The sequence below is a fragment of the Schistocerca serialis genome, chromosome 9, assembly GCF_023864345.2.
Source record: "Schistocerca serialis cubense isolate TAMUIC-IGC-003099 chromosome 9, iqSchSeri2.2, whole genome shotgun sequence".
In the NCBI taxonomy this organism is placed as follows: Eukaryota; Metazoa; Arthropoda; class Insecta; order Orthoptera; family Acrididae; genus Schistocerca; species Schistocerca serialis.
This window is the reverse complement of record NC_064646.1, coordinates 446,628,778-446,654,273: the sequence shown is the minus strand read 5'-3', so window position 1 is coordinate 446,654,273 and position 25,496 is coordinate 446,628,778.

Below are 25,496 nucleotides of genomic sequence, written 5' to 3'. Positions count from 1 at the left end.
ATGTATTTTTTACCCAAATTATATGGCACCCAGTTCAAACACGAATATAAATCGTCATTGTCATCCAGTACAAAGATATATAATCATGAATAATTTTCAATCTCCAAGTCGGATACTTCCAAATCGTCAGCCTACGCAAACACTTCAGACCTCTACCCTCCGTGAATTCCAACTTCTCATATTTAACATCCATCGCTGCTGGCTGTTCACGTCCAACTGCCCAACAGTACTTCTATCACTGCTGGCGACTAACTTCCAGCTGCCCAACACTACTGGCGATTAACTTCCAACAACGAGTCCAATCAGCCACAGAGTCTCTTACAACGAAAGCGCAGTCAGAGATCCAATGCAAAGCGCTACACAGCGCTGCCAACACAGAAGCAGCCCACTTAAACAAACTTCAATAGATTCAAACTAAAAGTAAAGCGATAAAAAAAAAAGAAAATATCTGCGTGGATAAACTTCCCACCAAATTAGTGGATAACTTCTTGATTGGCAGCAAAATTATTTGAAGAACAACTCACTGATGAGCAAAGCGGAGAGAGGAGACTATTTCCTGAACGGAGGTGTACTGCCCTGTCATTTGGCAAAGTAGTGTCCCATCGACTGCCAATATACACTGGTGGAAAAAGATCGCATCACCAACAGAAAGTTGTGCGACATAACGAAAGTTGATAGACGTGTTCATACATCTGAAATATGATGTCTATTCAGATTTAGCTCCTGTCGCGTAAGAGTGGCGCTAGAAGCGGCACTATGAGGATGCAAAACAGGTTTGTTTTAAATACGCGCTGTAACGGTCGTGTGCGATAATTACTTTTGAGTCTAGACGTGGATGCTCATGCTAGTCAATAATGTCTTAAACACGACAATCACCTTACCGAGTTTGAACGAGACTGTTTATGAACGCTACGAGAAGATGGATGTTCCTTCTGCGATATTCCAGGAAGAATTGTCAGGAGTACAGCCACTGTACATGATTACTGGCAGTGGTGGCCACGGGTATGTACGGTCGCAAGAAGAGCGGGCTTCGGACGGCCACGTGTGCTATCTAAAGGGAACCCAATTGTGTTTGGTGTATGGCACTGACGCATCGTACTGATGCACCTGCAGCAGCAATTTGAGCAGCAGTTGGCACTCAAGTGACACAACGAACTCTTGGAAATCGGTTACGTAAAGGGCAGCTCTGAGCCCGACGCCCAGCAACGTGCAGTCCACTGCCGTCAACCCATCGCCGTTTGGTGTCAAGCGAGAACTCATTGGAGGGCAGGGTATAGGTCTGTTGTGTATTGTGTTTTCTGATCAAAGCTGGTTCTGCCTCGGTGCCAGTGATGGTCATGTGTTGGTTAGATGGACACCAACCTGTCTACATGCTAGACACACTGCACCTACAACTGGAAATTTTTTTCTGGGGTACGATTTCATATGACAGCAGGAGCAATCTCGTGGGTATGCCACGCACCCTGACTGCGAATTTGTACGTCATCCTGATGATTCGACCTGTTGTGTTGCCAGTCATGATCAACATTTCAAAGAGTGTTTTCCAACAGGACAAAGCTCGCCGACATCTACAGGGAATTTTTGCCTTGGCCTGCTCGATCACCTGATCTGTCTCCAGTCGAGCACAAATGTTACATCATCGGACGACAACTTCAGTGTCATCTACGACCAGCATTAACCGTCCTTGCATTGACCGACCAAGGGCTGCATGCATGGAACTTCATCCCAGAAACTGACTTCCGTTATCTATACAGTACAATGCATACTTGATTGCATGCCGGCGGTTACGCCAGTTAGTAGCATACCAGCATTTTATCTGTACATTTGCAGTGGATTATCCCGCATCATATTAATCTGTAATCTTGCACTGTTAATCACTTCCATATTACCTAGAAAAATGTATTCCCGAAATTTCATTACCCTACATTAATTATTTTTTGGTACTGGGATTTCTTTCCATCAGTGTACTTTACCGTATGCTACCTTCTTTAACGGGCAGGGACCCATCTCTGTAGTACTTTAATAATATTTGAAACAAAAGAACAGATGTCCCAATTGGAAGCTGTTATGAATAGTGCCGGTAGGAAAACACAGTAAGCCACATAACGAAAAAAATTCGTGTAGGCCAATAACGATGCTGATATGTGTAGAGGAAGTGTTGGAAGGGATGCTGATATATTGACCACTCACGTGGTATGAGCAACACAGCCTGTTCCCAAAACAACGTTAGCTTTTGGAATAATAATACACTCAGTAGCCGACGTCCATATAAGACTCACCACTGCGGATATGACATTTCTGCCTTTACTGACGTAAGGAATGCGTATGATAACGTCACTTTATTGATACTGGCAGCGAAAACATCCCCGTTAGCTTTGTGGCCATCATGCACAGCACGCAGACAAATATTCGTTTTGTAAATAATAACCACCCTCACTTGCTACAATATTTTTATTTTTTCAAGACGCATTTCGCCTTTTACTTTAAAACATCTTCAGTGGAATCTAGAATGATACAGTTTTATATTGGTACGAGGTATTAGTAGATTATAAAGCAGTTCATGTCTCATTTTTTACCTAAATAGGTGAGTACTTAGAGTTCTTCGTGTTTTTGTTTGGAATCTGCGTTTCCTCTCATCTGGTCACATGTTGGAAATCGCACTGTAACTTTACATACGAAACGTAAGTATATATTCATATTACGAACTTTTTCCTTCACAATTGTCGTATTGTTTGCCCTTATTCCTGTGGAGCATTATTAGTCTTCTGTCACTACTTGTAGATATTTTACCGAAAACTGTGATTTAAAGTTGTAGTTATTGTGTGTTCACTTAATGCGTCATTCTGTTTGGATTGTTTACGGTGATGTTGCCAACCCAAGGAAGTATACGTTGAGAACTAACGCCTGTTCGTTTCTGCACTGTTTATATCTGTGTGTGTGTGTGTGTGTGAGAGAGAGAGAGAGAGAGAGAGAGCGTGTGCACGTTTGGATGAGAGAGAAAGAGTATATATGACCAGTAGTTACTACTTTAAACCACTGGTTTCGGTGAAATATCTACAACTAGCGACAGAAGACTAATAATACACCACACCAATAACAAGAAACAATACGAAAATTCGGAAGAAATTGTGAAAAAAAGTTCGTAACATGAAATCGTGCTTATGTTTCGTAAGTGAAGTTATAGTGCGACCTCCAGCGTATGGTCGAATGCGAGGAAACTCGGCTGCCAACCAAAAACGCGAAGAACAGTAATTACTCATTTATTTACGTAAGAAACGAGACGTGAACTGTTTTATAATCTGCTTATGAAAACAAAACTGTATCATTCTAGGCTCCACTGGAGATGCTTTAAAGTGAAAGGCGAAACGCGTCTGGAAGAAATAAAATATAGTGCACCTAGAAATTCGCTTTTTACATATAAAACGAATATTTTCCCCTTACTTAACGATCATTGAGAGTAAGAAAGAGAATTGACTATGAGGGATCGAAGATGACTAACGAAAGGCTGTGGCAATGATCAATTTCATCTCTCCTGATTTTCAATATACGGGCATTTATTTAGTGAGTGACACCGGTCCTGGAGGTTGTAGACGATGAATCAAGCTTTTTCTAGACTTCACACACAGAGGGTGAACATCAATAAAACCAGCAAACTGCAGGGACTGCTTCCTGACTGGAGATGGAGAAAAAGAGGTCCTGTGAATTTGTGTCCGGAAATGAATCCTTACGGCTGCAGCTAGCGCTGACGAATGACAGTTCCTGTGACCACATGTCGTTTGCCTTGCGTGTTGCAGGTGGCAGGGATAGTAGCAGTTGTCATACGGGATACACATCATCATACTTCGGCTTGCACCACATTGGTGGGCCACTTGCCTGGAGCTTGTATTAGGGATCGTCTCAATATTCTGTAGAACATGGTCCTCCAAATCTGGTACGCGCGCAGTCCGCCGCCTCCATGCGCGTTCGTCTGTCTGAAAGGACCCGTGATCACACAGACGCCCAAAAAGGACTCGAGATGTTGTGTGATGTGGTTGGTGTCTGTGAGTGTACTTGTATTGATACAGCCGTGCTTCCTTTCGACCGCTTCGATCTGCGTGGCCGTACACATGCGCTATCTCGGCTTGTACCCGACATGAAGGCCGGACCATTTATGCTGCTCAGAATACGCTGCGTCAGCCGCACAGCGTGCAACACACATGGAACACACGGCACGTGGCCAGAGGAACAATCATTAGTCTGCAGCATCTACCGTGGCAACGCTGAATTTCTGGACACATGTTCATATGGCCTTTTCTCCTCCATTTCCAATCGGGTATACGTCCCTGCAGTTTGTCGGTTTTATTAATGTTCAGCCTGAATGTACAGAAGAATCGTTTAGATATCTCACCTGGCAAGTCTTTGGTTCTATTGTTCACCAGACACACTGAAGCTTGGGTCGTACAAACTATCAGTTGAGATAGTAATCAAATATATAGTCTCATATCGACCACAAACAGCGGTGGAAGACACATTCTACAGAACCTGTCGTAAAGTGCGAAACGTCCACTAATATACTGCGTGCTAACATGAGAGTGATCATGGAAGCGGTTGCACACTGTGGTCTACGACTGTATCGTGCTTTGGTTCGCCCATAGATGGATTATGCTTGTCTTTATTTCGGGTCAGCTCTGAACACATATCTGTTCGAAGCACGTAGGGTGTGGCTGATGATAATGGAGCCTACAACGACAAACGCTATTTTACTCGAAGCAGATGAGCCTTCCCCACATCTAGGTCGCAAATACCTGAGTGAGAAATACTTAATTAGCTGGTCGCAGTTTGCACGGGACCTGGTAGGACATCTGTACCATAACGGGCTTGTGCTATATGCCCAGATACTCGACCAGTTGAAGTCTTCCTCCTCTTGTGGTCGCCAACATGGACGCTAGCCTATATCTCAAAAGAAGCGTGTTTCCAAAAATATTACTCTGCTTTGAATTAGATTATCGCAAAAGTGTACTGGAACTACAAGTAGTATTTGGCCTGGACCTTGGCTGTTGTTATTCAAATAATTCCGTTTTGACGGAGTACTTCTCCAAACATAGCGGTATATAGTTCATCTACAACGACGCTTCGAATGAAGACGGATGTGGTCGTGCTTACTTCAGTGGCTATGAGTGCGGTGGTGTAGTGACTAGCACAGTTGTGCAACAGAGCAAATTTACTTTACATGTTTCAGTTTTCTAAAAAATAATTCCACAGGCAAGATCGGAACAGACCTGGACCTGCGAGCAAATCAGAACGTCAGCAAGACTTATCACCGAGGCAACAGACGTCACGGCATGAGGTGAGCATTGACACTCAACCTCAGGGGGAGGAAAGCAAAAGCTGTGACGTCGCAGTGCTGCACAGCAGGGCACTGCGAAGTAGGTTCCGCGCCACTGCAAAGGCAGATGCACGCAAAAACACCCGAGCTCGGCGACCCAGAGTAATTACTAAATTACCACAGCGAGGCAGGGAGATGCGTTCGTTCACAGGTTTGGGCATTTAAATAACGAGGCTTTCAAAGCTCAAAGTCACATTCAGTCGTGCTGCCACTCTGTCTGTGTCGCTAGAACTAGTGAGAATGGCAGTCTATTGAGTTTCAGTGAAACCTCGACATGCTGATCGATGGTGCTCTGCCTCCTACCTCCTTACTGACTGGCAGCAAATCTGATGCACGCTACAACTGCCGTCTGCTGGGTCACTGCGGATGTGCAGAAGACTGGTGTGCATCTCACCCTCTTCCACTACGGCCATGACCGATGATCTGCAAACTCCATCTCCAAACGCAACATGTGTGACGCGTTCACTCAGTGTGCTGGCTGTTTCGTAATCGTCTGCTGCTGCCTAGGTTGATCCACGGCGGATGACCACGGCCTAGTCTTCACGACGTGCCGGACCACAGTGGATGAGGGGCTGCCTGCCACAGCGCCGAGGTGGGACCAGCTGAAAGCCGCAGCGGCCGCCGCTTCCTCGTCCATCCACGCACTGGCGCTGGCGCGGCCGACCACTGTGGTTCACTGACCTGCGGGGTGAGACCACGCTTCGCTCCTGAGGCTCACGAGCTGCAGCACCCTGAAGACACCTTTTAAACTCAGCACCCTAAATACACTACTGGCCATTAAAATTGCTACACCACGAAGATGACGTGCTACAGACGCGAAATATAACTGACAGGAAGAAGATGCTGTGATATGCAAATGATTAGCTTTTTAGAGCATTCACACAAGGTTGGCGCCGGTGGCGACACCTACAACGTGCCAATATGAAAGTTACCAACCGATTTCTCATACACAAACAGCAGTTGACCGGCGTTGCCTGGTGAAACGTTCTTGCGATGCCTCGTACAAGGAGAAATGCGCACCATCACGTTTCCGACTTTGATAGAGGTCGGATTGTAGCCTATCGCGATTGCGGTTTATAGTATCACGACTTTGCTGCTCGCGTTGCTCGAGATCAAAAAATGGTTCAAATGGCTCTGAGCACTAGAACTTAGAACTACTTAAACCTAACTAACCTAAGGACATCACACACATCCCTGCCCGAGGCAGGATTCGAACCTGCGACCGTAGCAGTCTCGCGGTTCCGGACTGCGCGCCTAGAACCGCTAGACCACCGCGGCCGGCTGCTCGAGATCCAATGACTGTTAGCAGAATATGGAATCGGTTGGTTCAGGAGGTTAATACGGAACGCCACGCTGGATCCCAACGGTCTCGTATCACTAGCAGTCGAGATCACAGGCACCTTATCCGCATGGCTGTAACGGATCGTGCAGTAACGTCTCGATCCCTGAGTCAACAGATTGGGACGCTTTCAAGACAACAACCATCTGCACGAACAGTTCCCGACGTTTGCAGCAGCATGGACAATCAGCTCGGAGACCATGGCTGCGGTTACCCTTGACGCTGCATCTCAGACAGCAGCGCCTGCGATAGTGTACTCAACGACGAACCTTGGTCTACGAATGGCAAAACGTCATTTTTCCGACGAATCCACGATCTGTTTACAGCATCATGACGGTCGCATCCGTGTTTGGCGACACCGAGCTGAACGCACATTGGAAGCGTGTATTCGTCATCGCCATACTGGCGGATCACCCGGCGTGATGGTATGGGCTGCCATTGGTTACACGTCTCGGTCACCTCTTGTTCGCATTGACGGCACTTTGAAGAGTGGCCGTTAAATTTCAGATGTATTACGACCCATGGCTCTAACCTTCATTCGATCCCTGCAAAACCCTACATTTCAGCAGGATAATGCACGACCGCATGTTGCAGGTCCTGTGCGGGCCTTTCAGGATACACAAAATGTTCGACTGCTGCCCTGGCCAGCACAATCTCCAGATCTCTCACCGACTGAAAACGTCTGGTCAATGGTGTCCGAGCAACTGGCTCGTCACAATACGCCAGTCACTACTCTTGACGAACTGTTTTATCGTGTTGAAGCTGCATGGGAAGCTGTACCTGTACACGCCATCCAAGCTCTGTTTGACACAATGCCCAGGCGTATCAAGGCCGTTATTACGACCAGAGGTGGTTGTTATGGGTTCTGATTTCTCAGGATCTATGCACCCAAATTGCGTGAAAATGTACTGACATGTCAGTTCTAGTATAATATATTTGTCCAATGAATACCCGTTTATCATCTCCATTGCTTCTTGGTGTAGCAATTTTAATGGCCAGTAGTGTAAATATTGTTGTGCGGACATTGGCCACGCCGGACATTTGCCACGCCGGACATCTGCCACGATTTTACCTTCTCCGAAGGGTTGCGTCCCTTGTCTGCCCCTCCTCCACCTCACTTGCCGCCCGACTCCTGGAACTGCCACTTCAGTGGCACTGTCATCGGTAACTGTACCGTCGCTGCCGCGCAGTAAAGGTACTTACTGAGCCTTTCCGCTGGTTTACTTAACATACGACCAGAATCTCTTTGGATTTTCCGCCACACTTCTATAGCGAGTTTCGTTGTGGAGACTATTAAATGCATCTCGCATTGAAATCCGCACCAGACTTCGAGCCTCAGTAAAAGTATGCCAATTTTGGAGATTTTGGGTTCGTCTAAATTAGACTTGCCTTTTTCGGTGCTCCTGCAGCAGCTTTCTGTCTTGCTTTGTGTACCATGGGAGATCAGTTCCGTATCTTATTAATTTATTTGGTATGAATCTCTCGAGTGCTGTTGATACTATTTCTTTGAACTTAAGCCACATATGGTCTTCACTTACATAGTTTGGAAGGATTGGAGACTGTCTCTTAGAAAAACATCAACCGAATTTTTAGCTGATTTTATAAACAGATATATTTCGCGTTTAGTTTTGATGAATTTCTTTGTTACGCTACGACTATGAGTTCACTAATCCCTGTATACGTCGTTATGCTCAGGATAATTTGTGGCTAAGAGGTCAACTGTGTTTTCGTGACCATTTACAATTTGAATGGCCTCGTGAACTAATTGTTCAAAATAATTTTTAAAAAGCATTTAGAACAATAACGGAAGTGGTTTTCTATCTACAATAGGGTCTGAAAATGTATTTTTGTCAACATAAGGAAGGCAGATTGAAGTCACTGCCAACTACAATTGTATGAGTAGGGTACCTGTTTGTGATGAGACTCAAGTTTTCTTTGAACTGTTCAGCAACTGTTTAATCTGAGACCGGAGGTCGGTAAAAGGAGCCAGTTATTGATTTATTCCGGTTGTCGAATATAACCTCTGTCCATACTAAGTCACAGGAACTATCTGCTTCAATGTCGCTTGTGAGCTGGAACACACATTACATAATTTTTCCTTAAGTTGTGCTTCTTGTTTCTGTTGTGCAGATCATTACAATTACGGCTTTTCCCTTCAAAACCTAGGGTGCTTTCTCTGTGACCCTATAAATACCAGAGCTAAACAATGCAGAACAACAACGTACGTTACAAGCATAGCATTCTGTATTACTTCATTTCCTTATATGTAACATTTTAAAATTGTACGTCGACTTTAGATGACATGTCAGTCATAGATGTTCTTACCTCTATTTAGTGAACGTATTTTCAGTCATGTTTTGAACATTGTCCCGCTACACCTTATTAACTAATGTTTCGCCGCAAGGGATATCGGATTTTAGAGAATAAATTAATATGAAGTATGTCGTTCTTCTTTTCAAACATTTACATCCCATTTCTTCTATCCTTATTGTCTTTTGGGCGTGCAGTTGTAGTAATTAAAGGAGGTACAAATGCAGTGATCAAAAAGAAATGATTAGCGTACATTCGCATTCTCTTTACATCGTTCCTTTCTTGTTGCTCCCATGACGATGGACTGTTTCAACCGCAATCAGTAAGCGTGAAAGGAAGCTACCGAACAGACAAAGGGATGTATATTTATACTTGGCAGAATTAATTACATTCAGACATAATCGTCGGTATTGCTCTCGTTTCCCAAAAGTTATAAATATTTCGAAGCTCTGTATTTGGCCATGATGTCGAAGAAGAAGGTCCCTTACGTACTGGTTGTATCGAGTAAGATGTGGAGAGGGCGGTTTGAAAGCGGACAGAAGAATTACGAGGAAGGGCGTCACTTACCTGAGGGATCGCTACTCAAGCTACCTGCCGAAGGGGCAAGTGTGCCAAAGGTCCGGCGTGGCAAATGTCCGGTATGGCAAATGTCCGGCATTCGTAAATATTATCGCAGATACGACGGTGTCACTTACGCCTCCGGATGTAAACCGCACCGCACACCCCTAACGCCGAGTGCAGCCTCCTTCTCACAATGCAACCCCAGCGCCCCACGTCGTAACAGCACGCTGGACTTGCATTCAGGAAGAAGACGGTTCGGAAATCCCATCCGAAAATCCAGATCTAGGTTTTCCTCGATTTCCCTAAATCAGCTAAGTTATGAGTAAAGACCGAGATGGTCTCTTTGAAAGGACACGACCAATTTCTTTCTTCATCCTTCCCTGATACGAGCTTGTGCTCCGTCTCCGACGACCTAGCTGCCAATTAGACGTTAACCACCAATATTCCCTCCATTTTTCTTTTTTTAAAATGGAATAGCAGCATAGTGAAATGAATTTCAGGCTACCTAAAAAACTAAAGATTGCAAAAGACAAGCTTTCGGCTGTACTACGAGCCCTTCGATATGCCCAGAAGTACTTGGGCTATGAATTCGTTATCCTTGCTGATTCCAGATCAGCGCTGGACTATTAAGACATATGTACAGCGGACAACTCAGCCATCCAATAGAAAGTAACACTGTGAATCTGCAATTACAGATCATGACTAGGCAACGGAAAGTTACCATGTGCTGACTCAAGGCGAACTGTGGCGTTCGTGGCAATTAAACAGTAGATAAATCAGACAAAGCAGCCGCCTATGGCGCAGGGAGGGACACGTGGAACTCCCAGCTACAGATATTTTCAACTTTATTAAACCAATAAGCAGAGAGAAGTGGAACACAGAATGGCAAGAGGCCTCAATATTCGCAGGCAAATACGATGCCAAAGTGAACTCAGTACTGATTACTTACTTCTGGGCACGAGAATCATCGATGCTACAGAAGACTCAAGAACACCATAATGCACTTTACATTAAATTACGCCTGACAGGAAGCGTCTACATCGTATTGCTGTGGTCGTACACGCACTGTACGGGTCTGGTGAAGAAAAGATTTTCAACCAGATCTTTTTTGGCTGCACGAAGAGATACAACACTACAAGCCACCTGCTACAGGGTCTGCTTACCGTCATTTATCTTTTTGCCGACGAATGTCACCCTAATGCTCGGCCTCAAAACTTTGAAAATATATCGCCGTATTAATGATTCTGCGATAGATGAACAGTTCAAGTTTTAACATGATTCTAATCTAGTTTGACGTTTATGTTGATGTACAATGTACTAAATCCAGTGCGTGCTTGCTTTTCAATGCGTTCAAACTCAAGTGTATAGTGATGGCTGTGTGGTTCCTGCTCAGATACCAATAAAAAAATTAATTGAAAAACATTGAAAATGTTAAGAAGACAAAAGTGCTTCAGAGCACGACCGTCTTTTCCGAAAATTTCAAATCAATGTAGGCTTCAGTAGTTATGCAGACATGAAGAGGACTGCAACGTATTCACCATCGTGGAGAGCTTTATGAGACCAGATCTCGGGCTGAAGACTACAACAACAACAACAACGACAACAACAACAATAACAACTATCAAGGATATGATTGATATTTTGCTCTTAACGCATTGTGGCGAGGTAGCAGTCGACTTCAAAGCTTTTACTAGATTTCAATTAATTTTTTGACACTATAAGCGAGATGTACTTGAAAACACATGGAGTACATGAAGATATGAGATGGATTAAAATGTAATGAGACGGACATTATGAAAACATATACGCATTTTGCAACGTATTCGGGAGCAATTGCAGACCCATACTACAATATAGAAATAATCAGAAGTAGGGTGAAGTGCAAGAGAATTAACTGGAAGAAATACCGTACAGGGGAAAGGGTACGGATGTATGGTGGAATAGTGTGCGTTTGAAGATCTTTAACGCAGCCGATCCACAGATGCTGAATACGACAGTATATAATTAACTCATGGGAGAGTAGTTATTTCCAAATAGGATAACCCAGGGTGCGCATCGAAGGAGTCCTTGATTTCAAAATTAAATATCTCGAAAATTAAGATCGATAGACTTTTGCAACAAAAAATATGTTTATTGTGAAAACTGTAAGAATTTTATACAGAAGTTACGCATAGGTATCAAAATAGTTAGAAAAGCTTATAACAGATGCCGCTGTAAGCTGTGCAGCTCGTATGGTACCAGCTTGCGTAATTAAAATCCTCCTCTGTGAGCTGTCTTTGCAATTACATCACAACCTTTCTGAAACGTCCACCAGTTGCAGTACGCGGTCGGTCCAAAGGGACAATGGAATTTGTAGTCACACCGTGAAGTATTTCAGCGGAAAATTATGCGGAAGCCACACGGATCGCCGATTCAACTCGTCCATTGTAGTGCGACGTTCCGATGGACAATATCTTTCAATGTGTCATACAAAAAGTAGCCAGAAGGATTCATATTGGGCGAATATGAAGGTCAATCCATCACTGCGACAGTAAATTTGCAACAATGCAACGCAGTGACTCTGTTCGCGAAGTAATCAACAAGAAAGCGAAACGCTCGTTCGGTGCGATGTTGTCTGGCCCCACCTTGCACAAAGCACGCGGTGTTTGTTAGAACGTCCAACGCTAGCTGTATGGCAGGAACTTCTTCTGAAATTGCGACGTAACGTTCACAAAAGAACGTTTCTCACGTGAAAAAATGGACAATAAAGCCTCTGTTGCATATCATAGCCCTTTGGGAGAATGCAGTGGTCTCACTTCACATAAATGGATATCTTCGGAACCTCATAATCTCCTATTATGTTTATTCACACCTCCATTCAGATGAAAGCGTCTTTCATCTGTCAACCAGATGCTGGCAACATCAAATCCTTCATTGTCAATCATTATGAGAATCTGGTTCGCTAAGTGAGCCCTCTGTCGCACAGGTCGTACAGGTGCGGCCTGGTGGCTTTGGATTTTGATTGGAAATGTGTGTAGGCTCTGTCCCAATATTTTCAGGGTGTTGGTATGCTTAAAACCAGTATCTGCTGCAATGCTGTCGACGAATACCCTTCGGCTTTGCTCAATAAATCTAGAAACTGGGCGATATTTTCAGGGGTAATCCAGTTTCGCTGCCTTTCCGTTGGAATTTGGCGAAAAATGCAAACGTTTTTCACATCGGGTCCTATTGCTCCACTAAATCGTATTTGCAAACTGCGGCCTGTTGCCGTAGGACTGTATTCTGACCTGTGCCATTCCACCAACAGAAACACTTTGTTGAATGGATAACATGACTTCTACCTCTTCCTTCGGTGCGCTAATCCCGTTTCCGGTTTCGACGGTGAAATGATCGATTTAAGCTGTGTCACACCAATAATGAACACTACGCATTTCGATTACTGGGCCATCTGTTAGCAATTTTTTGAATTATTTCGAGACTTCTGTATAACATCGGTATAAAATTCTTACAAATTTCGCAATAAATACACCCTTTCTTGCATTCGTCTACCGATTTTAATTTTCGAGATATTTAAGCTTGAAATCAGAGACTCCTTCGCTGGACACCATACTTATATGTGAGTAAAATAAAGGTAATTGCAAAAACATTATGTAAAAGCAAAATCCTTACTTTATACGACTGACGATAGAAGATAATGAATTAAATGTTCCGAAAGAAAAACCAATACAAAAATGTATTCGGCAAGAATTGCAAACAAGCTACATTGAAATAGCTGCAGGTAAAATGGGAAGAAATGAAGAAGAATGTGATCGACAGAGGAACTGATTCAGTATACAGAAAAGTCAAAATACATTTTAGGTAATTTAATGTGAAGAAAAAAGAAAGAAATCGAGAGAGCTTTGAAAAGCTCACTAAAAATTCGTCCAAGTTCTACCTCGGTAGCTTCCGGAAGCTGGACTACCTATGCCAGTGACAAGTAGTCTGCCAGGTAGTGGGAAATGCTGAACGATTTGTGGCAAACACCGAAGTTATCGCGTTATCACAGCAGAAGGGCACGACTGAGCACCCATGTCTGCAAGTGAAGCATTAAGTCGAAGGATACCGTCTTACTAGTAACAAAGCAGAGTATCGTAAGGAAAGCTAGGTACAACGCAACAATAAGTATTCAGGTGTCGAGCCAGCAGAAAAGAGCCTCTGAAAGGTGAAACTACCAACGTCTGAAGGCACTAGGAGAGCAGATAGCGAGGTAAGAAACAGGATACGTGATGTCATAGCCATCCCTACGGCCGCTCAGTGCACAGGAATCGCCGACATAAATACCCCACTCTTATTAACAAAAGTTTCATTCCTGATAGCTGAGTAGTGATTGCCGACTGCCCAATGAATAGTCTCAGCACTTGATCAGCTGCGGCTATACACTGAGAGGAGAGGCTATAGAGGTCGATCGTCAGCACACTTGCTGTCTTCGATCGTCTGTGGAACCACGAGTCCAGTTGTTCTGCCAGCTGCACTGCCAACCTCTGAAGCAACACTGATGGGACGCAGAGGCAGCCATCACCCTGCAGGCCTGTTGGGGACTTCACCTGCATGGTCTGATCGCTGTCCGTCACCTCCCTTCTAGAGAGAGGGCACTGCTGCTGCTCATTTCATCCCTGTGGCTGACACTGATGCTACCAGCATCTGTCTCCGGTATGGGGGCTGAGGGGTGCCCCCTGTTAGCTAGTGAATATTTCGGGTGGACGTGGGTCGCAGCGCCTGAGTGTAGATTTTCGACGTCAGCGAGAGCACTTTGCCCGGATCCGGTGGGTCGACGGCCGCCCGCCCCCTACACTTTGCTGTGCTGGTCGTACTGTGAGCCGAGCGCACGCTGGCTTTCCTCTGCCGAAGAGGCGCTGTTCCGCCGGCCCGACTGTGGCGCGGCGCTTTGGAAAACAGTCCTGTGTTAATGCCCAATAAACACGATATTGCCAATGAATTTTTTTTGGTCTTCTCGAGCGTAGCTAGGTCCTCATCACTGAATCCCACCTGGCTCTCTCTTGACGGCTGCAGGGTGTGGAACTGGACCCTTACAGTAGGTAACGTTCTTTCTGAATGTCTAAATTCACCTTGAGAAATGGCAAGCGAACCATTTCTTGGAGTTTTATTGGTGTATAAAATATTCTATAATCCTCCAGGAGTACAACCGAGACAAAATTATTTTTTCTTTCAATATTTGGGTAAGGTGAAATGGTAACTGAATTCAAAACAACTTGGCGCAAATGTGAGTGTTGGAACTTTAATAGTGGCATCTGCTTAGTTACAGCTCGTACAAAATAGATACGTGGTTCAAATGGCTTTGAGCACTATGGGACTTAACTTCTTAGGTCATCAGTTCCCTAGAACTTAGAACTCTTAAACCTAACTAACCTAAGGACATCACACACATCCATGCCCGAGGCAGGATTCGAACCTGCGACCGTAGCAGTCGCGCGGTTCCACACTGTAGAGCCTAGAACTGATCGGCCACCCGGGCCGGCATAGATATGTGTTTCAAAGTTTTACTGACCTTCAGAACTAGCTCTCCTGGAAGAAAAGACGTTGCTGAGACATGGCTTTGACATGGCTTTGACAGCCTGGGGATGCTTCCAGAATGATATTTTCACTCTGCAGCGGAAGATAGGAGACGAGGTAGTGGCGGAATTAGAGCTCTGAGGAGGGCTCGTGAGTAGTACTTGGGTAGCACAGCTGGTAGAGCACTTGTCCGTAAAAGGCAAAGGCCCCGAGTTCCAGTCTCGGACCGGTAAACAGTTTTAATCTGTCAGGAAGTTTCATATCAGCGCGCACTCCGTTGCGGAGTGAAAATTTCAGTCTGCAAACATCCCCTAGGCTCATACTAAAATGTAGACTTTCACGGCCGGAAATATCATGTCCATTATAATTATCCGGGCTGTTATGCCGTGGTCGGTTGATGAATATTGTCTCAATTCCCAACGTTTCGTCTCCGACCGCGGGAGACATCTTCAAGGGGGTCCGTAGGTCGATGGAAGGTCCAACACCTCAGCTCACTTGGACCTTCCATCGACCTACGGACCCCCTTGAAGATGTCTCCCGCAGTCGGAGACGAAACGTTGGGAATTGAGACAAAATTCATCAAACGACCGCGGCATAACAGCCCGGATAATTATAATGGACATCCTCCAGGCTGTGGCAAAGCCATGCTCCGCAATATCCTTTCTTCCAGAAGTGCTAGTTCTGCTAGGTTTGCAGGAGAGCTTCTGTAAAATTTGGAAGGTAGGAGAGGAGATACTGGCAGAAGAAAAGCTGTTAGGAGAGATCGTGAGTCGTGCTTGGGTAGCTCACTTGGTAGCGCACTTGCCCGTGAAAAGCGAAAGTCCTGAGTTCGAGTCTCGGTCCGGCCCAAAGTTTTAATCCGCCAGGAAGTTTCATACCAGCACATACTCCGCTGCAGAGTGAAAATTTCATTCTGTAAAAGAAAATGCTCTATTTGAAAAATTAAAATTGATTTCTATAGCTGTTTGGGTAATAACTAATGCCCTTAACGCCGATAAAACGAGTAAAATTTCCCATGATTGACTTTCTAATTAAATATTCAAAAATGGTTCAAATGGCTCTGAGCACTCAACTGCTGAGGTCATTATTCCTCTAGAACTTAGAACTAGTTAAACCTAACTATCCTAAGGACATCACAAACATCCATGTCCGAGGCAGGATTCGAACCTGCGACCGTAGCGGTCTTGCGGTTCCAGACTGCAGCGCCTTTAACCGCACGGCCACTTCGGCCGGCTTAAATATTCCTTACAATTATTATTTTGTAAGTTGGAGAGAGAACCACATTATCTGAGCATCCTGTGTATTTAACATTGTTTTGAAATTTCTTTTATTTTTAGTATTACTGCTGTAACGGGATTTAATATTCTGTTCGTAGTTAGTATACAGAGACTCTGTTGCTGCGCAATAACTTTTAATTCCTTAATTTATTTCCTTCATACTGCTTATTAGAAAACAATACATTTGATCCGACGACTCTTTGTGTAGAAAAAGAAATACGGAGAGCAAAGTGAGTAGAGTTTTACTGAAATTATCTCATAGTCGCTCAGCAATGACGTATAAGTTCGTTACACTTTGGCGTTATATTTTGGCGTAACTGTAGGATGTAGGATTTTATCTTGTAATTGGTTCCAAGTCTTTTACATCTGGTGTATCTCCTATTATTCACCTACTATACGAGGATAAAAATGTTTTAAGCGACATGTTGTTGGCCTTTGGAGAATAGACACCCAAGATAACCGAGGCAATAAATAGTTTTTTTAAAGCACACACAGCTATGTGAAGTATTCCACAGATGCGACACATCTTACAGTAATTGCGAAATAATGAAACGTAGTCAAATGCACAGAGAGTTACACTTACCAGATGATCAGGAATGGCTCGTACTGTTTGAGAAACTGCAGTCGTAAATTGTGCTACCCGGCAGTCTTACTTGAAAATAGCCGTTTCCATACGGACTCGAATGGCGCGAGCATACGACATTTGAAAGTCTGCCATCTGCACGAGTAGGGAGCCCGCTGACCAAGGAATGATGGAGCTGTTTCTCCGAGTGCTTGTCATTTGTTTCCAGGTCTGAGTACACCTGGAATGCGCATTCCAGCCTGTCACCAACAGCACCTAGCAGCTTAAAACGATAAGGCGAGTTAGGATAATGTGCTTGGCATATAACGGTGGGGTACCCTGGAAGCCTGACGTACAACTTTTAGCCCAGGCTATGGAAACGACATTTCACTTGACCTTCCTCATTAGGGCGCTGTATTCTCAGATGGAAATATTCCTCTGGTAGCTGTGAATCGGTAGTGCATCTGACGTCGCTGCCGCTATAGACTAGTTTCCGCTCCCCTTCGGAAGGGAAAACTCGTGGTAGACCTTTCAGGATCAGTTTCAAGTCAGCGTGTGATGTAGCATTTCTTTCGAAGGAACACGTGTAGAACGACCTGGCGTATGCCAATTTGAGAATGAGGTCGGCTTTCAAACGGTCTCCCCCTGTCCAGTCGCCATCCATCTCCAGCTCGCAAATGAGGGGCGGAGCAGCGGCCGTGAAGAAGATGAGGGCGTCCTCGGGCCTGGAGGGAATGTGCTGGAATCTCGCCTGCTGGAAGTATTCTGTGGCGTTGCGGCCGCTGGACACTGCGGCCATCGTCAGCAGCAGGAGGCTGCAAGCCCCGGCCGAGCTCTTCATGGCGCACTGCGCTCCGACACTGCTCCCTCCTCAGACTGCGCTGTGTAACAAACACCGCGCCCAAGCGCCACAGCTGTACCTCACGGTGTGTTTTGTTTCTCGGATTGGCCACTCACGCAGTAAGTGTTGCGGTGACGTCACCACAGCTGCTGCGACGGCCGTGATCCGCTCTGACTGCTGTCCCCCAGGCTCAGAGTGTCTTTTCCTGTTTCCTGTTTGCGACTGACGCGTGTGCACGTGTCGCTGCTTGTCGACAGACACAGCAGATTGAATTCAAGAATAATCATTTCTAAATCTACTTAATATTCTGGAAGTCACTTTCTGCGGATAGCGGTCAGCGCATTGCGAAGCGCAATCTTCAGCCTCCAACCCGCCCACTCTTTCGCCGTCATAACCCTTAACGCCAGTAGATCCTCGTGAGAACGATTGTGGTAAGCTTCCTGATGAAGCAGGAATTTCTCAGATTTTGTTTTCTTTTGAAGTCTCTGATTCTTGAGAATAATTCTTTCCATAATGCATACTTGCACTTTGGTATTTTCTAACAGTAGACACAGTTATGTATCTCTGAGGCGCTCTTTCGATACCTAAAACAATACGAGGTGAAAAATTTATTTTCCCTCCTCACTATTAACACTATTTGATAAACCTTTCGTAACAATAGTCCGAACTGAATATGCTCAATTCGAGAGCGAATTACATTTCCTTAAGATTTTTGTAACGTATCTCCTTTGGAATCTGCCTCTTCTGCAGCTAGCACCATATCGTTTTCCCAACTTAAACTACTGTGGCCTTCCTGCAACTCTTCAGCAGACGTCTAGTCACACAGTAATGATGAAAGCCTTCTTTCCTTTTCCATATTCTTTGTTAACAGAACAGATTTTACATGCAGTCTTTTTCGAAGCATTCGTATCACACGAATCAGTCTACTAACGTATGCTGCCGCACAGAAATACAAGATACACTCTAAGACAAAAAATAATGAAGCAACATGAACGAGTCATCTGAACGGGAGAGAAATGAGTAGATGTGATGTACGCTTACAGACGAATAAACTGTTGCAAGTGCAGAAAAATTGCATGATTTATTCAAGAGAAAGAGCTTCAAAAAACTTTGCAAGTCAGTAACGCGTTGGTTCACCTCGGCCATTATGCAATCCGTTATTCTACTTGGCGTTGATTGACAATATTGTTGGATGTCCTCCTCAGGAATACCTTACCAAACTCTGTCCAACTGCCACCTGGCGTGTTAGGTCTTCAAAATCCAGAGATGGCTGGAGGGACGTGCTCATACTGCTCTGAACGTTCTGAATCGGGGAGAGATCCAGCGACCCTGCTGGCCAAGGTAAAGTTTGGTTAGCTCTAACGTAAGCAGTAGACACCCTAGCTGAAATGTAATCCCATGGTGGCTTGCCATGAAGGGCAAGAAATCGGGGAGTAGACTATCGTCGACGTACCGCTGTGCTGTAAGGCTGTCGCGGATGACAACCAAAGAGGTCGTGCTATGAAGAGAAACGGCACCCCGGACCATCACTCCGGACTGTCGCGCCGTACGGCGGTCGACAGTCAGGTTGGCATTCCACCGCTGTCCAGGGCGTCTCCAGGCTCGTCTTCGGTGGTCATCGGGGCTGAGTTCGAAGCGAGACTCATCACTGAAGACAATTCCACTCCGGTCAATGACATTTCAATCTGAAGACGTGAGTTCAGACGACCCAGACACCGGTGAAATATCAACCTGATTGTCGCCCGCCGTACTGGCCGACAACCAAAAGTTACTGTCTGGGGTGATGTTTCTTTTCACAGCAGAACCCTTTTGGTTGTAATCCGAGACAATCTTACGCCCCGATTAGTTGTCCTTCATGGCAAGCCTCCTGGGATTACATTTCAGAAAGATAATGCCAACCCAAACAGCGTTAGAGTTTCTACCACTTATCTTCGTGCTTGCTAAAACCTACGATGGGGTCACCTGATCGTTCCCAGTATCATAGGTACCATCCGACGTTTGCGTAAAGAGTTTAGAGAAGCTACAGAAAACCAAATTCTGGATGGTTGGACGTGGGTTGGAATACTGGTCGTGTCGAACGCATGTCCAATGTACAACTGGCCACTTCGTTCGGTCCCAGCTTTCGGGGCTAAAGTAACGATAATACATGTGTAGCATTTCCCCAGTGCAAATATATATAAACATAAAAATCGATTTAACACGTGATTTAGTATAGAAAGTAATTTGTGTCACAGTTACATCTTGTTTCTGTATTAGCAATATCTGTGAAAACACTCTCTTATATGTCGAGAGAGTGAGGGTGAGACGCGAGAGACCTCCATGAGACACTGAGATAACCAGAAATGGAACAGTACTCCTCGAGGGGTATCATTTCGTGTGTGCCAGCGGAATCACGACACATGTTCGATATTATACGGTGTGAGACAGAATTATGTGAACACTATTCGGGAGAAAGCACTCATACTACAGAGTCAACCTGACCACCATCACAATTAATGCACTCGAACCAACGTTCGACAGCACAGTTTAGTGCCAGAAGACAGACTTATGAGGTAGTATTGGATATCACAGCTTTTATTCAGTCCCTGAGTTCTTCGAGGTCTATCGTTTGTGCGCTACATACGCGCTCCTTTATCTACCCCATAACCAGAGATCAAAGGGTGTGAGATCTGAAGAATGGGGAAGCCATAACAACGGTCAGCCAAGGCCAACGTTGTGGCGACGTTTCATCAATATAAGCACGAACGGAACCAGCAAAATGGAGCGGTGAACCATCTTGTTGGAAATAACCTTCTCGTATAAGCTGTAGGAGCATGTTATGAAGGAAAACTCTTTCAGCATTTGCAAGTAATCATGTGCGTTCACCGTTGGGGTTGTAAAGATAAATGGGACATGTACACCAGAAGCCGTCACGGCGCACCACACATTTACTTTCAGTGACGCACGCTCATGCTCACGTGTGATACGTGGATTTTCAGCACCCCAGAAAATTGTGTTATGACGATTAACCACTAATCTCAAATGAAATGATGGTTAAATGGACACCCTAGCTGCAAACAGGCTTTGATATACTTCATTGGGGACATGTTGGAAATGTATGCCCTGACGGGACTTCCTGCTTACATGGCAGCCACCGAGGGCATGTAGGACAGTGCGCCTGAAGGGACTTATCCCTTGCACGTTCCCCGTGTGACCCACATTCACAACATGTCCACACCACTACATTCGTAGTGCGCCTAACAGATGTTTGCCCATCACACTGATTACTCGTGGCAGATTAATCTACCAAGTCCCGTAAGAGTTTGGGCATAGAGCGAGCGTTCGCACAAGAGGGTCAATAGCTGGGAAACCTGTTTGCAGCTAGGGTATCCATTTAATTATCATTTCATTCTAGCGAAAGCTGCATGGTCATCAACTGTAACTGTTCTTTCGGGAACAGATACTACCTTCATATATACTAATCTCAAAGGTAGTTTCGTCACTGTAAATCATTTGGCTAACAATGCTCGGCTGCCAGAATCTTACAGCTTTCCACTGGTACCTGTTTCTGTCGAGCAGTCAGAACCTGAACGGTTTGTGGGTGATATGGTCGCATGCTAAGGTTCTTGGATAGAATTCAGTTCACTGCCCTCCGTGTAATACTTATTTCCAGACTGCAAGGTGTCGTCGATTTTAATGGACTCCGTAGTACGGCTTTCTAAAATGTGGCAATGTATACTTCACTTATGCCAGTTCTAGGTCACCCAACATTCACGTGATAATGGTCTACTACTGATCCAGTTGATACAAACTTCTAGTAAAAGCGATAAATTACGAAACGAGTTGAGCTGTCTATCTGAAAACCGTTCTGCATGCCAACGCCCCTCTGTCGCCCACAACAGAACTTCCATTGAGTTTGCAATCACTCTTCGCTGCTCCAACGTGAGCCTCTCAAACATGGGTACTAACAGCCTGCAATAAAAAATGAAACAAAATGAAGACTGTTCACATAATTTTGACTCAGCCATTGGTAATAATCTGGAGTACGAAACGAAACAAAATTAAGACTGTTTATGTAATTTTGACTCACCTTGATATCTAGACCCTAATAAAGCTTGTATATGATGTCTATGTAGTGGTCTGTAACTGTACAAGAATAAGGCAACATTCGTTTTCTTGTGACATGGAAGTATTTTTGTAGAAAGCTCTCACACTCTGGGGGTATATTGCTGGAAATATTGAAAGCAACATCGCCAGCATTCGTTATCTCACTTCGAAAGCGCCTCCTACGAGAACTCACCACATATGTCGAACGACGGTGTGTCGTAAAGTTCTCCAACGAAAGATGAACTACTGTATTTAGGCGCAGTGACCAGTGTACACTGGCTAATACCTACAAGTGCAAATAATAATAACAAAACGAGGGGTGAATTTTACAAATTTGGATAGGATGAGGAATTGCACCTTATGCATGACACCTTTTCAGTTTGGCTTCACCTGTACAAGTTTCAGCGCTTTTTGTGCTATCATCATTGGGTTACTTTATTTTCTTACTTACATGAAGATATTGTGTATTTATGTTGGTAGCTAATCTGCTACACAATCTACAACTTGTCTTGGCTTTGATGTTGTAGTGTTTTCAAACATGTCTGAAAATTCGTAGAAAGTGCAATGTCAAACGACCATAAGTCACAGAAATCAGCGTATTCATCTCGACAAAACATATGAGAAAAACTACAACACCAAAGCCATTGTAGACTGTGTAGCAGACTAGTTACCAACATAAATACACAACAGCTTCATGTAAGTATGAAAATAAAAGAACCCTTAAAGGTAGCACAAGAAGTGCTTAAACAAGTCTGGGTAAAACGAAACTGAAAAGGTGTCTAGCATAAGGCGCAATTCCTTGTCCTATTATCATAGCAAGTGTGGACATAAGAAGAACTGCAACACCACAAGATGATTATTTACAAATTTGTTTTGCAACGCTTTGCTGGTAGGCAGTAGATAGGCTATGATACAAAATATCTGTCACTTTTCATTAGCGCAAAATATATTGGTAAGCTTTCCTTTTTCGCTTATTAGTCTTGATCATTAATTATAAGTGAAACTTCCTGGCAGATTAAAACTGTGTGCTGGACCGAGTTTCGAACTCGAGACCTTTACCTCTCGCCGGCAAGTGCCGTACAATCTGAGCTACCCAAGCACGACTCACGACCCGTCCTCACAGATTCAAATCTGCCATTACCTCGTCTCCTACCTTCCAAACTTCACAGAAGCTCTTCTGCGAACCTTGCAGAATTAGCACTCCTGAAAGAAAGGATATTGCGAGACATGGCTTAGCCACAGCCTGGGGGATGTTCTAATCTGCCAGGAGGTTTCACATCAGCGCACAGTCCCCTGCAGAATGAAAATCTCATCCTGGATTAATTAGGGGTGTTTAGAAGCTGTGCTTAGGAGTGTTATACCTCTGTAGTTTTCAAATGCTGTTCTGTTCCCTTTCTTATAAATAGGGATTATTATTCCAGTTTTTTTGTTATCTGGCATAGTTTATGTTTCCCATATATCTGATGTTAATGTGTGCAGTTCTTTTATTACAGCCTCACTACCAGTTTTTATTAATTCAGGGGTTATGCTGTCTTCCCCAGGTGCTCGATTGTCTTTTGACTTGTGCACAGCCTGGGAGACCTCTTATAGTGTTGGCTTTCTTGCCACATTGGTTTCATTGTCTGCTTCCAGCTCCACTCTTTCCTCCCCTGCAGCTGTCTCTTCATCTTCTAGGCTGGTGCTTTGTGTATCTTTGAAATACTCTGCCTGTAATACCACTATCTGTTGTTCCTTCCTTATCATTACTATCAATATATTATTTTTTGCAATTTTTAAACTTTTTTTATTCCAACGCCAGCTTTCTTTTCCGTCACAAAATTGTGTCCTTTTTGTCCCTCTAATTCTTTATCAGCTTTCTTTTTATTTATTACTGCCTTTGTAACGGCTACAGAACCACCAGCTAGTGAACCGATAGTTGCTAGATATGATTATGCAGCCAGTACTAATGTCGAAAATCGGTCTTCATGTTTTGTTAATCAAGAACCTTCTTTCTCTTCCAATAGATATTCATCGATTTCGGTTTTGTTTTACCACTAAGTAGCAAAGTATAGTCCATACTGAAGTTATTAATTTATATTGATGAAAAATTGTCAACATTTTCACAAAGCCCATCCATTTTCATCGACAGCTAAACCAACAACAGCTGACACAGTCTCAATACAGTGTCCCAATCCTAATTTTCGTTTTCCATACATTGTTCCTCCGACTGCAGGTGCCGTTGATTTTTCACAAAGTGAAGCATCTTTAGAATGCATTCTTTCTTTTGCAAGTAAGTCCTTTATCTGCTTCATACCTTTTTCCCAACTCTTTATTATCTCAACAGGTAAATACATGCTTTTTATGAGGTTCGTCTATTGGATTAGCTCCTTTATCACCTCTAGATAATCTTTCTTCTAATTTTGTTCCAGGGTCACAGTATATTTATAATTAGGAAGATGCGTTTCAAACGTTAATTTGCTAATCAAAGTATTTACTAATCCTTTTCCATATTTTTCACTTTTTCGAAATGTGGAAGGGATATTACTCAAAAAACTAATCAGTTATAGAATTCATTTTGCATTGTTGATGATGAAATCAGTAAATTTATTAGTAACATTTTAGTTATTCCAACATTTTCAATAAGATAATTCTTATTTCCAGACAATTCTTCACCATAAACTACTAACAATTTATTGATTAAATGATGGACATCATCCATCCAGCCATACGTGATTTGCTTTTCTGAATATTTCTTTATTAGACCTTGACCTGTTTTTTCATCTACACTTGAATTTGTATCAATTATGTTTTCTCTTATTAAGTTTTAAATAGTCATCAATAATTTGTTTTATCAGTCCTGGAATACCCATGTCGCCACTGTAGTGTCTTGTACCACAAAGGAGTAAGGGAGAGGACGTTACAAGGGGCTAGTGTCCTTTTTCACAACACAGATGCACACGTGGATTAATGTGGTTCTTTATTTACATGAACATTTACTTATCTGGAATACAGTCTGTGTGTTGTGATACAGGCTCATTTGTAATAGTCCTCTTGCAGACAACAACGGTAATATTGCTATTACAAACTTTAATCTCAGTGTTAGTGAGCCGTGGTGCGGCTCTCGGGTGCAAGACGCTATCGACTACTCCTCTGGTTGAGGTCGGCACTATGTGCGATCGCGAGCGCCTCCTGTGGGAGCGGGTCCTAACGAGGGAGGGGGGAGTGCGAGTAACGGGGGTCTGGGGCGGACAGCAGGCGAGAACGGACATTGCGGCCGCACTCTGAGGCGACAAGAGAAGAGTGGTTGTGCACGGCCGAGAAGGGAGCGTTGGGCAAGGCGGCAGTCAGCATCGCTTTCCGGGGGACAGAGAGTTGCGGCAGTCCAGCGAGCAGACACCAGCACCGGGAGCAGTGCTACGGCTTGTGGACGTGACGTGGGTCATATTTTGGCGCAGTTTAGTTTGCTTGGTACGCATCTGCTGCTCCCTTTATGCCCACGTGTGTTGTTCTGTCCGATGCGCATTGAAAAGTTTACGCTCCGGCTGGAACAGTGGCTTGTGCTTTACGTGCATGCACCCTGACTCATTTGTTTTGCTGCAGGCAGCTGTAATTTCAGAGATTTTCTTTTTGTCGCGATTGCCTTACCC